The sequence below is a fragment of the Thermobia domestica genome, chromosome 13 (assembly GCF_964235325.1).
Source record: "Thermobia domestica chromosome 13, izTheDome1.hap1.1, whole genome shotgun sequence".
Lineage (NCBI taxonomy): Eukaryota > Metazoa > Arthropoda > Insecta > Zygentoma > Lepismatidae > Thermobia > Thermobia domestica.
Genome location: NC_137466.1, coordinates 100,765,241 through 100,778,063, shown reverse-complemented (window position 1 = coordinate 100,778,063; position 12,823 = coordinate 100,765,241). Strand labels below are relative to the sequence as shown.

Below are 12,823 nucleotides of genomic sequence, written 5' to 3'. Positions count from 1 at the left end.
TAGTATTTAACAGATTTTTTCCGGATTTATGCGTTAAAACAGGGGGTCCAGAGGGGCTAAAAGTTGGGAAAAAGGGATATTTAGACAAAAAATCCCTTTTTTCCATGAATTTCCCGCCTTAGATACATGATGGAGACATGTGAATGGTACCGCCTCAAAGGCAGTTCTATTCTGAAGAGAATGATTGGCGGATTATAGTCCTAGGGTAAATAGAGATGTCTCAGGAAATTTTCTCCCTGAGATCATAGTGTTTTGTGGTAATTTGGGGCATTGTGAGAATTCTTCATAAAATTTCTCCCGCCCTTAGTATTCAAGATAGAAACTTGAAATTTGGCACACACATTCAGTATACCAAGTACTATTTATCAGATTTTTTAGATGACTACGTTCACACAGGGCCGCTTCAGGGGGGCCAAAGTGCGAGAAAAAAATTCCCTCCGAAATTTTCCCTTTGACATAATTTTTCCCGCTTCTGGTATATGGTATGAGCATGCAAGTGGTACCATTTGAAAGCCAGCTCTATTCTGAAGAGAATGAGGTATGAACCATGATCCTAGGATAAATAGTGACGATGCAGTAGCTGCTTGACTGAAAGTCTAAAAAATAGCCCAAAAACCCACAATCCGGAAAGGGTTAATATTCAGTTTATTTTGCAGAAAAACAGCATCCGAAAGAAAAATGGGAGATTATACGTATGAAAATAAAATAAAGAATGAAAAACTTGAAAATAAATTGAAATGAATTTTTTTTATGCGTTAATCTAACCGTAAGAATCTCTGGGGAAGAATTCTAACCTTCCATCCCCCTCGGTACGATCTCGGAAAGTCATCATTTTGTTTGTCCATTAGTTTGATTTTATTATAAGAAATTGAGACAAAATGAAATGCAGATAACTAATTGGGAGAATAATTTATATACTACTATTTCTTTTATTTTCGATTGCGGAACTTTATTCTTTGACTCTGTTTAAAGTGTCATGTTACTAGAAATTAGTCAACAACAGCTGTCAACACTGCACATTCAAGTTCTCTTTAGAACTTAGGGAGACCGCAGTTCATCAGCTCTACAGCCTTTACTTCCCTTCAGTATTACACACAGAATATCCCATCACGTTCGCAGCTCTGTTGTGAATGTAGTGTGGTGCTGAGATGCATATACGCAAGGGGAAAGCAAGCGGAGAATATACGTAAAATTTAAAGAAAACTTCTGGTGACTGTAATGTTACAGGAAAGAAAGTAAAAGAAAGAAACGATACGATAATATAATACTCTAAATATTATTAAATATCTTAAGGAGTAATAAACAACATACAATATTTGGTAGTTGATGTGTTCTTGTGAACTGCATAATGCGACGCAACTACTTATTTGGTAAATGATTGACAACTTCTTTTGCCACTATGTCTTTTATCGAAGGAATCGATGTATACACAAGTGAATATTTATGTAATACATTATAGAATTTTCGTTCTAATATGATATATCAGGAATTTTTGTTTAAACAAAATATTTTCACCTAAATATTAGCCAAGATCCGCATCTGCTTAAATGTTATTAATTTCCCCACGTACCACTTGAGCTTCCATATCATATATATATAACACATGTTTTTCATATCGAGTAGTATAAATATGTTGCGTAACAACATCAACATTGATATATTGATTCACCAACTAAAAATTGATCATAAAGTATCTCATAAACAATTCTTATCAAGTTTAAACATCTGACATTGTGTACTAATAAGATAATTCGTTAAGATTTTCATCATATTTGGCAAAATCCTGAGAAAATAAGTCAAACATAAACATCATTTATATCGAGTGTCCCAGGCATGCGAATAGATAAAATGCTATTATGTAAGGTGGCCATAAAGGCGCTTTCCCCAATGTGAAGAAATAATAATAATAATAAAAAGCTAGGTGATTTGACAATCTTTATTGTACTTACAACTGTTCAAACTGTCTACCATCATGTTTAATGCACGAAATATATACAGTATCTTCAACATTGGTTTGCAAGTATCATGACACAGTCGAGGACTGGCATCCAATCTCTCAATCATTGTTCAGTTAGTTGTTTCAAGTGATCCAATTCCTGAGGTTGCTCGGAAAACACCTCGTCTTTGTTAATACTCCCCATGGAGAAGTTCCATGGTCTAAGGTCACCTGAACGGGATGGTCGATCTGCCGTACCACGACGACCAATCCATTCATCGAAATGTTAATTCAAGATATCCCTCATAGCAACACCAAAGTGAGGCAGTGCTCCATCATGTTTCCACGTCAACTAAATGTGGGTTATTTTCAAGTTCTAGAATGGCAACTTCCTACAACATCTGAAGGTATGTGTCATTAGTAACTGATCCTTCAAAAAACATGATCATTTGACACTACCACTCCAAATACAACCCCAAACAATGACACTAGAGACATTTATCTCTTCTGTCACAATGTCTTGTGGATTGTAGCATTTCAATAAACACAATTTTGTTCACGGGACCCGTTCATCTTGAATGAGGTCTCATCTGTCCACAGAATTCGTTTCCAGAAGTCTCTGTCAGCATAATTCTGAATAGGAAGCCACTCACACAACTCAATACATCGGTCCAGATAACATTCGTATAGCATTTGCAGAAGCTATGGCTTGAAATGTTTCATCTTCAAATCCTTTAACATCTTCCTTAAAGAGGTAGATGTCATTCTCAGGTCACGTGCACGCCTTCTGGTAGACTTCTTCGGGCTACGTACACAACTGACAACTCTGAGCATCAAATTCAATGCTTTCTTCATTTCTTACAAGTCACGGTCGTTGGCTTCGCGGTAGTCATAGCTGAGAATGTAATACATCTGTTATAGTTTCTATTAAATTGAGTTCATTTAGACAGTGGTCGAAGTGAGACGGTATGCGGTGGTATGCCATACCATCTCTGGTTTTTCAGCAATGAAGACATGACGCCTCTGTTTTTTCAGTGATCAATACATACCGTCACTGGAAAATGAATGCTAATATACATTTAATGGATCCATTTTTATACACAATAATTGAGAATAGCTTCGCATGTAAAAATATGTTATTTCTTATGTAGAAATAATTTCTAAGATGCCAACGCCGACATTTTTGTTATCTTTTTCCTAACTTTTATTCTAAAAATGATGGGCCTTATGCAGAGTTGTTTTGACATATGATTAGTGTCATACTAAAAGTCTGACTACTGCAACAATCACATGTTAATGAAACTCTTTAGTATGGCACTAATCATGCGTCAGAACGACTCTGCATAAGGCCCGATGTGTCCAAAGAAGTTCACCTAGTTTAAATTGTTTTATATTTTGTTGTGTCATATTCAATTGTTTCTTTATTATGTATGTTTGTCTTCTTCTCTTAATATATATATATATATATATATATATATATATATATATATATATATATATATATATATATATATATATAAATGTCATGTTTTGAGCATGGGCAGATTTAGAAGTTGTCTGCTATGGGGGTAGACCTTCCAGAGATCTGGAATACCCCTCAGTTGAGTAGGGGTTTCGGAAATTCTTCTGCAGGAAATTGTTTAAAAATTGTTAACATAAAAACTCGGTTTTTGAGCATTTTCGTGTATTCCTAGGTAATTATCTATAATACAATGTAAGGGGATATATTTTTTAAAAGAATTCTCCAAGTGTTGAGAGCGGGCGGCAAAGCCTCTACGGAGAAGCTCTCTCATGGTTTTGAATCATTATGTAAATGGAAGTGTAATCTTTTAGGCAACATATCCTCACTGTATTTCAACATTTAGGTAGTCGGTATGTCGAGTCAAAATCGTAATAAAACATACAGCTTCTGTTTTTTCTCCACCTCGAACACTGTATTTAGCAAATCCAATTTAACCGTATTGTTAGCGTGCATGCTCTTGGTGCTCTTAGAACAGGACATAGTTCCGACGGGATACAAAAATTGCCGGTCTTGACTCATCATCGTGAAGCAATTACTACAAACAATTTTCCCAGAATTGTCCTCTGGCAAAGGGAGACGGATGATTAAGGCAAGTGACGAATCTATGTGAATTGCGAGGCAAAAACTCCTTTATAGAAATCCAGAAATAACGATGAAAAGACGGGCACAGTGGCTTAGTAGTTGAGCGCTTACTTCTGATACGATGTGTTCCCTGGTTCGATTCCAGGTCATGTGAGTTTATTGTTGTTGCTCATGTTTTCGCTTTGAGTTCTCCTGTTTCTTCCCACATTCCCATTCTATTAATTATTATACATAATATATACTTTCATTAACCACTCATTTATTTTAGTTCGGAGTTTCTCAACTTACGGTTCAGGACTCCTAAGGTCATGAAAGGTGGTGACAGATGTATTTAGGATCTATGCAGTACATATGTTAAAGATTATTTTGAATTTCTTAATTTGATAGACATATTTTTATTTCCATGCTTCTTGTCAAATACAGCAAAGAATATCAAAATCTTAAAAAATGAAAAATCGTTAAAAGGAATTAGAACAAAAGGGAAATGAAACTGCATATATATTGATTGAAATACAAGAAAAATACATAGTCGCTAAGGGTGAAGCGAGCCGTGGGGTGAAGTAGGTCATCTTAAGGTTACGTCGAGATGGCAACGTTATAAAACAATGTTGTGTAGAAATCAGTAGTGTTGTTAAAGCAAATGCTCTAGATCTACTAATTGAAGAAGTAAGATGGACATTGAACTAAATAGAAAGCCTCCAAGCCCCCATTTTATGTCTTTTGTTTAAAGGTGGGTAAGCCCCACTTCTTTTTTTCTTGCTTCTCTAACTTTTGAGTCTGTCAAACTAAGTATACACTACGTTTCTTATGCAGTTTTGCTTTTGATATTTTACAGTATAGGCAGACAGGATATCAGTATATTAGATATTTAGTTTGCAGTCACTTTATAACCGAATCATTTTTTAAAGAAAACAAAATGTACGCAATATGGGGTGAAGCGGGTCACGTAATGTGGGGTGAAATGGGTATAGTTCCGTTTTATTCATGTTGGTGACAATTTATATTGTATGTGTAAATGATAAGCTGCTTACATAAGTTCATTGCTTCCTCAAGTCCTTTCTATATATTTTGGAGACGATAATGCAGATTCAATTGAAATTACTTAAAATTTAGAGAAATATAGGAACGATTTTTTGTATTTATTTATTTATTCATTCATTGCAATGGGTGATGATCAGTCTTATAATTGAGGCAGCTTACGACAGCTGTCAAACTTTTGCACAACACAGTATGTCATAATTTTCGTATTGCGTTAAAATGTCTGGACATGTCTTACTATACTAAATGAGCAGGGACACGTAAGTCAGTGCCCGAAACCAAAGTTCAAATTCTCAACTGACTCTGTTGACCAAATCTGGTTGTAAGTAAAACCATCCGAACAATAATAATGCATTACATATCTAATTAAAATATTTTACCCTTAATTTAGATGAAACGGACGTACAACTGGGGAAGTAGTTAATAGTATGAACACAGTGTTTACTGTTTCATATGAGACATTACGCAGATAGGGACAAGCAAATGTAGACATTAGTAGTCAATTTTTATTAAGTGATGAATACGGAAATGCCTCAAATATTGGCTGTAAATTTTTACCAAGATGTATTATCCTCAGACACCACAATATATTTGTCGACCGGCATTTCGTTATGCGAATTGGCTGAGAATGGAGCATCCATTTAACAGAGAACTTGTGGAACAAGATTTAATTGTTTTCATAGTTTTCTGTGTCGTCATCTGGGACCTTATATTCGGATATCTGTTGGTATTTCATTTACTACGATATCTATTTTAATTTGAGAAAATGTGCAAGAATTTTATGATATTTTCAAAATAAATAAATAATAAAGAAAAAATAATTTACAGCATAAAGGTGAAAGAGTTTTTAACGTCGGTGAAACCGGTTTGCGTTTTAGTAACGAGTCTGCGAGAGCGGTGTTGGCCACTAGAGAATAAGTGACGTGGTCTCCGCAACGTGGAGATAAAAGGTCTGAAAATATGACAATAATTGCCTGTTGCAACGCAACTGGAACGTCTCTCCCACCCTTTGTGATTTTCAAAGGGAAACAAAAGTTAAATTTTTAGATGGCTTTCCACCAAGCTCTCAAGAGTTCATAACTGATTCTAATGTATCAATGAAATTGCATTATTTGAGTGGTTGAAACTCTTTGCAAAATCTGAAGTCACAAGGACTTTGTCTACTTCTGATGAACTCTGCCGCAGGAGGCACGACATACTTGGTGATGATTGAGTACTACATTCAACATAACATAATAGCCGTCTGCTTACCGAGTCACACAACTCATGCATTACAACCTGTAGATAAGTCCTTTTTTCGACGTCTAAGTGTATTATTCAAGCGAACTTACAATCAATAGATCTTTGCGCATCCGAGCAAAACAATAACGGTAGTACAGTTCGGCGACTTATTCAGTCAAGTGTATGGAAAAGCTGCTACAGTGGCAAATGGTCGCTGACTTCAGTCACTGGAAAACACCCGCTAAACAGACTGGTCATAAAAGATGACAAATTTGCTAGTCAATCTTCATATGCACCTGAACATGAAACGCCGCATGATTCTGAACAGAAATGTCAGGAACCAGAAATGGATAGAATTCGGCAGATCCTACCTTCGCCTCGCCGAAACACACTCTTAGAAGATAAATGAACCAACCTAGGCAGAGGTCTGAAATATTAACTTCTTCCGATCATGTTACGAGATTGGAAGAATCATGTCTCTAACAAGAATCACGTTTCAAATATACTCTGAAAGCATAAAATATGTGCATGTTTTGTAGAAGGTCATTTGCCAGAGCCACGACAAGCAAATTTCTCAACTAGATACTGTACAGTCAACTAGATACTGTACAGGGCTTCACAAGCAATCAGCTAGACCAATAATAATAATAATAAAAGAAGCTTGCGTTGGTATCATGAATACTGTATAGATGCTACTAATAAGTTGCGGTTTTTATGTTCTTACTCAGAGTTGCCAAGAGTTTGTGTGTTGTTGCCAAGAGTTACGGTATTAAGTTACAAAGAGTTGCAGTTTATGTGTTAAAGATTTTGAGTTAACTAAAAGTTACATATCTTTTGTCGAAAATGTTATCAAGAGTGCATTTTGACAACACGAATTTGAGTTTGCAATTACGTACATTTAGCGTAATATTATTGTAATATTTTTTTAATTTATCCTGTGCATAGTTGGTCAAGTTGCGTATTACTATAGTAAACTATATATAAAATGTGTGAGAAAAGAGAGTTGTTTTTCGACCAACTACCCACTTCACCCCATGTACCGACTCATTTCACACCTACACTAGGTGAAGCGTGTAATCCATTATATTTCAGTTTTTTTTTAAATGTATTACATATGTATGAGAGTATATACATTTATATTTTGTACTCGAAGCATCAACATTCACGAAATTGACATTAGGTTTCAAATACATAATTTAGAACTCTACACTCAAATTTCTTGAAATCGATCCACTACAACCCGAACGACCCTATACAACTAAATCTGCATTTTCAAGCAGAATTCAGGTTACTGTGAACCCTGTGACTGGTGTGATTTCAGTAGGCTTCACAAGCAATCAGCTAGACCAATAATAATAATAAAAAAAAGCTTATTACAAATCGGAAGTTACTTGGAGGTCGCTGGCACGAGGATATGATAAAAGGGGATTGTGATTTGATATAGGTTAAGAAAGCCTGCTTTAGCCTATAGATCATAAGTTAGGAATCAATGTATGGATTTTTTTTTTCTATAGGTAAGAGTTGATGTGCTGATCACAATATTACTCAACTAAAATGAATAAAATGAACATCCCACGGCTACAGGAGACGGACTATTAATGAAAGAGAATCATTGTGATAGGGTTGTTAGAATGAAAATGTGATAGAATACGGAAGAATCCCAAGAGAAGTCATGGAAACGGTGTTGTCCATTACAAACTCGCTTGGACTGGGATAGAACCAGAGACTTTTCACACTAGAGATGAGTACCCTACAGCTAAACGTACTACCCCATCTCCAATTAAAAGATATTTAAACGGTTATAGTCTTTTGGGGGGCTATACAAATAGAGAGTTTAGTCTGATCAAACTATTAAACTTGGAAAAATGCTATGAGAAACAAGTAACGAACTACAACCTATATACAATAACTTACCAGAAATAATTAGCGTCCCTTCTGCTTTCATTTTACTGCTGTTATATACGTATTTTCAATGAAACCGTAACGCTTCAACTGTCTGAAGATTGGATTTTAAAACAATGACACTAATAGAGAGGCCCACATTTATACACAATGAAGAGACACGTTTCCTCACAACTGTCAGTCTCATAACTTAATTGAGAGTAGCACACTTCGCCCTCTCGAATGGTATTTGCCGACGATATCGTAAAGCGGATGTGAGAGATTTAGTTGTTAAGGGAAACTTATACATCTACTGGTGGTTTTCTCTGTTTACATCCAATTCATTTCTAAAGGCAAATTTAGTATATAGAAATAGCGAGATTTCTGCGTATACAATGTTTGCCCGTGTTACAACATATATTGTAAAGTAATCGCATTCTCAATTCTCTGTATCGTGTACAGTTATCTCAAGGTACACTCACGTCCAAAATGATTGTCGCATATCTATAACTGTCTTCTTGTAAGAATATAATTTCATAATGATTTTGCAGGGTACTTTTAATACTGATACTATGTGCATAATCGCGAAATATATATTTGTGGTAAATTTCATAGGAAAAGAATTATAAATACGAAAATTAGGATGAGTAAAACAAAATGTTGTTAAATGGACAAGAAAGTTTTATTTTCGTTTTATTGTTCTTATTTACTGCTCTTTTGACATGAAATTTGCCACATACATGTCTTTGCCGATTATACACATAATAACATTATAAGAGATAGCGGGCTAATTTGTTATCAAATTATATTCCTACAACAACACATTTATAAACATGCGACAATAATTTTCGACATGACTGTACATCGTGTTTATAAATCATAAAATCCTATAATGTTATTTTGATCTAGGAAGTAGTTCGTGCGTTTTTACAAGAGATGGTGTAACTAGCTTATTGTCCCATAGTTTCGTTGATCCAAACATGCGTTGAAAACTACTGTCATTGCGCATCTTGTTTAGTATATGTCAGCTGGTTAAAGCGGAAACAACAATATTTTTATTCAACTGAAAATGGCGCATTTTGTGCCTGATATAATGTTTTTGCGGGGAGTTCTTCTTCATTATTTTAACATGAAGAAAAGTGCTACCGAAAGTCGTCGTATTTTGGTGGAAGTGTATGGTGACCATGCTCCAGCTGAGCGAACGTATCAGGAGTGGATTGAAAGAAAGAGACGTTCAAAGAAGAAAAACCGTTTGCAAATTGCTGCTTCAAAGACAGAAAAGAAAGGGATTTTTGCATCGAATTGTTACTGGTGATGAGAAGTGGATTCATTACGAGAATCCTAAACGAAAAATGGCGGTGGTGAAGCCAGGTGAACCAGGTCCATCACAACCGAAACGAGATATTCACTGTGCAAAGGCTATGCTGTGTATATGGTGGGATATGAAAGGTGTGGTGTACTATGAACTTCTGAAACCTGCTGAAACTATTGATGGACAACGTTATCGACAACAATTAATGCGTTTGAATCAAGCTCTGGCCCGAAAACGACCAGAATGAAATAACAAACGTAATAAACTTATTTTTCAACATGATAACGCTTGACCACATGTCGCAAAACCGGTCAAAACCTATTTGGAAAATGTCGGATGGGCAGTGTTACCCCACCCGCCGTATTCACCAGACATTGCTCCGTCTGATTACTACTTGTTCGATTGCATGAATAGTGATTTGATTGGACAGAGGTTCACTTCTTCAGAAAATATCGAAAAATGGATCTCTGATTGGATTGCTTCTAAAGATGAGGAATTCTTTCGACACGGAATCCGTAAATTGCCTGAAAGATGGGAGAAAGTAGTGGCTAGCGATGGACAATATTTTTTGTTAACGTATTCATTTTTTTTTATTTTTGAAATAAAGCTTCAATTTTTGATTAAAAACCACACGAATTAATTCCTAGACCAAAATATTAGTATTTAACTGAAAGAATTTTGTTTAAAATGAGACATACACCAATCGATGGCTCTTTTTGAGCTGAACAAAATTATATCTGTTGTTGTAAAAGCTCAGGAGTAGTTTCTGAGGAAAGAATTAATAATTTGAAAACCTAAAAATTGATACTGAACGAGGACCATGGTACTTATTGAAAGATGAAACTGACACGAAACATACTATCATTAAACTCTTTATTATAATACTTGCAAGACGATAGTGGCTGACGTGATACAGCCTAAAATTATCATTAAGTCTTAAATTCGAGCTGAACAATATGGTATACTTGAAGGTTAATTCTCATGTGCAGTTTTAGAGAAGTAACTTTTCTGGCGGTAGAAGTATGCCATTTGCTGTCAATAATAATTAACAGAACTCTCTCATGGCTATATGATAATAATGTAATAATAGAATGTAATAGCTTACGCGCCTTCCGTGAGGGAGGCCTGGGTTCAGTTCTCGATGGAAGCTCGTACATAGTTCGGATTAGTATTAGGAATTACATTTCTGGGCATTACCGGCACTTATGGCCTTTTAAGTTCGTCACATATAAGGAAAGACATCCCCCGATGATCACATTACCCGGAGAAGTGGATAAGCAAGAGGTCTGGAATCTTTTATTTAGGTATCATACCGGCATTAGTCCGCTATGAATAAAGCAATTCTTGAAAAAAAATCTCACTTGGGATAGCTGCATGAAAAATCTTTTACACCTTTCCGACCGAGTGTACTCTTCGGGAACCGAAGCCAGGACTGCTCACACTGAGGGTTAGCAACTACGTTACGCGGAGCCACTCCTATGGATCGAATCCCACGTTAAGCTGTAAGTCCACGTCTCATATAGTCTCCGTGTTGAATGGGGTGCTGAACCTCAAATCAATCCACCTGCCAATAATTGACGTTTTTATTTTGCTGGAAGAAATTGTTACTTCTTCAATACACACATACTACTTATAACAGGGTAACCTTTTTAACTGAAGGAACTCATTTTCATACAAATACCCAGCTGGAAACATTGTTCAAATTGCATATACGTGACATTGCTACTACAAATCAATCTACACTCTTAATAAGGTGATATCTCTTTGTAGTCAAGTGGCTAACGCTCTGCATATTGTGATCTCGGTTTCGTTGACCGATGAGAGTACTAAGATTCTAATATAAACCTAGAATAATGGTTCGGATCTGATTGTGAACAGTAGGTTCCGTCCCATCTGACTGGAAAGGACATAGATTTTTACTATTATAATTATTAATGCTCCTAAGGAATCACTGAACATTAAGGGGTGAAATTTAGTACGCGTGGATGCAGAGATTGATTCACAGAGTCCGAGCATAATTCATTTACACAAACTCAAAATTTTTAATGCGCTACAGAAGAAGGAGAACAAAAAATATTGCCCACAATGTAATACGCGAGATATACTTCAAATCTTAAATTAATAAACAAGAGATGCCCCAAAATCTACAACTGCCTATATAAAAGCAAGAGCAGATTATTACTGAATTTATCAATAGCAAAATAATGTACAGTTCTTGATTTCAATTTCTCTTTCAGAAGATCATTTTCACATATCCATGTCACCTGGTAATTACAGAATTCCTGATGTAATTAAAAGCAAAACAACATATTTTGTTCATATAGTAATAAATTACAAACTGTCTGCATAGATTAGCATACTCGCTCGAAGTCAAAAGTACATATAGATAAGAAATGACTTACTGTGTTTTCTGTATTTTTCCCTAAATATTTGTTCTACCTAGAAACACGGGTGATGATAATCCAAGTGCTCTTTATTCACTGATGCCGCAAGGTTACTACGTAAAATGCTCTCAATTGGGAGAAAACCAGCACCTGCTCTCAGAACTATAATGCTGATAACAAGTTTTATCTTTTACATACCTTTTTTTTCTCTTTCTTTCTTTTTTTGTCAATAGACCTTCAATGTCATTCAGCATGCAAAACTATCTTGCAGAGAAGTAATTTTTCTTTCACAGTGAAAGGATAGGTAGACTATAACATTAAAAAGGATAGCTTGGTTAATATTTGCTTACTTTTAACAACAACAACAACAACAACAAGAATCATCCTTCCACTTAACCAACAATTCAAAGTATTTGAGAAAATAATTGAACTTTCAACCGTTACAGATATTAAGCTACAAAGTTAGATTAAACCGATCTGATGTTGCCGTCGTTGTTATGCAATAATACAGTAAAACCAACTGAAATATCCAGAATTTTTTGTTGGGAAGAGACCAATACTATAAAATACGATGGCTGTGTACTAGTATTGAACCGGTACACCCGAAAATAGGGAACATCTGGTGGGGTAACGGGTTCAAACCCTGCTCCCGCCAAGTGAAATTTGTAGTGGACAAACACCGTGAGTGTGGGTTTCCTCGGGGTTCTCCCGTTTCCTCCCACTTTCTTCATTCCACCATTTCATTCATTTCTCATAATCACCGTCTCCTTTAGCCTAACCGGCATAACCGTGGGACGTAAAACTCAAAGATTTTGATTTCCGAAAATAGGGAGGCGCCGTGACTCAGTGGTAGACCGCTTGTTTCTGGTACGAGGGGCCCTGCTTCGATCTCCGGCCAAGTAAGCTTGTGGTAGACAGCATCGTGTCTGTAGGTTTTCTCGGGGTAT

The 12,823-nt window shown here is 35.9% G+C and overlaps 1 protein-coding gene across 4 annotated transcripts in view; it reads right to left on the bottom strand.

Annotated features, from left to right (window-relative positions):
- Positions 1 to 12,823, bottom strand: part of LOC145668396 (galactose-3-O-sulfotransferase 2-like) — a 134,015-nt gene that overhangs the window by 100,478 nt on the left and 20,714 nt on the right. For 2 of the 4 annotated variants that reach the window (XM_081736187.1, XM_081736188.1), the window contains exon 1: positions 8,214 to 8,381. The exons of the other annotated variants lie outside the window; for them this stretch is intronic. The gene's annotated coding sequence lies outside the window, so the exon portion shown is untranslated. Of the gene's footprint in view, positions 1 to 8,213; positions 8,382 to 12,823 lie in introns of those variants that run through there. 4 annotated transcript variants of the gene reach the window in all.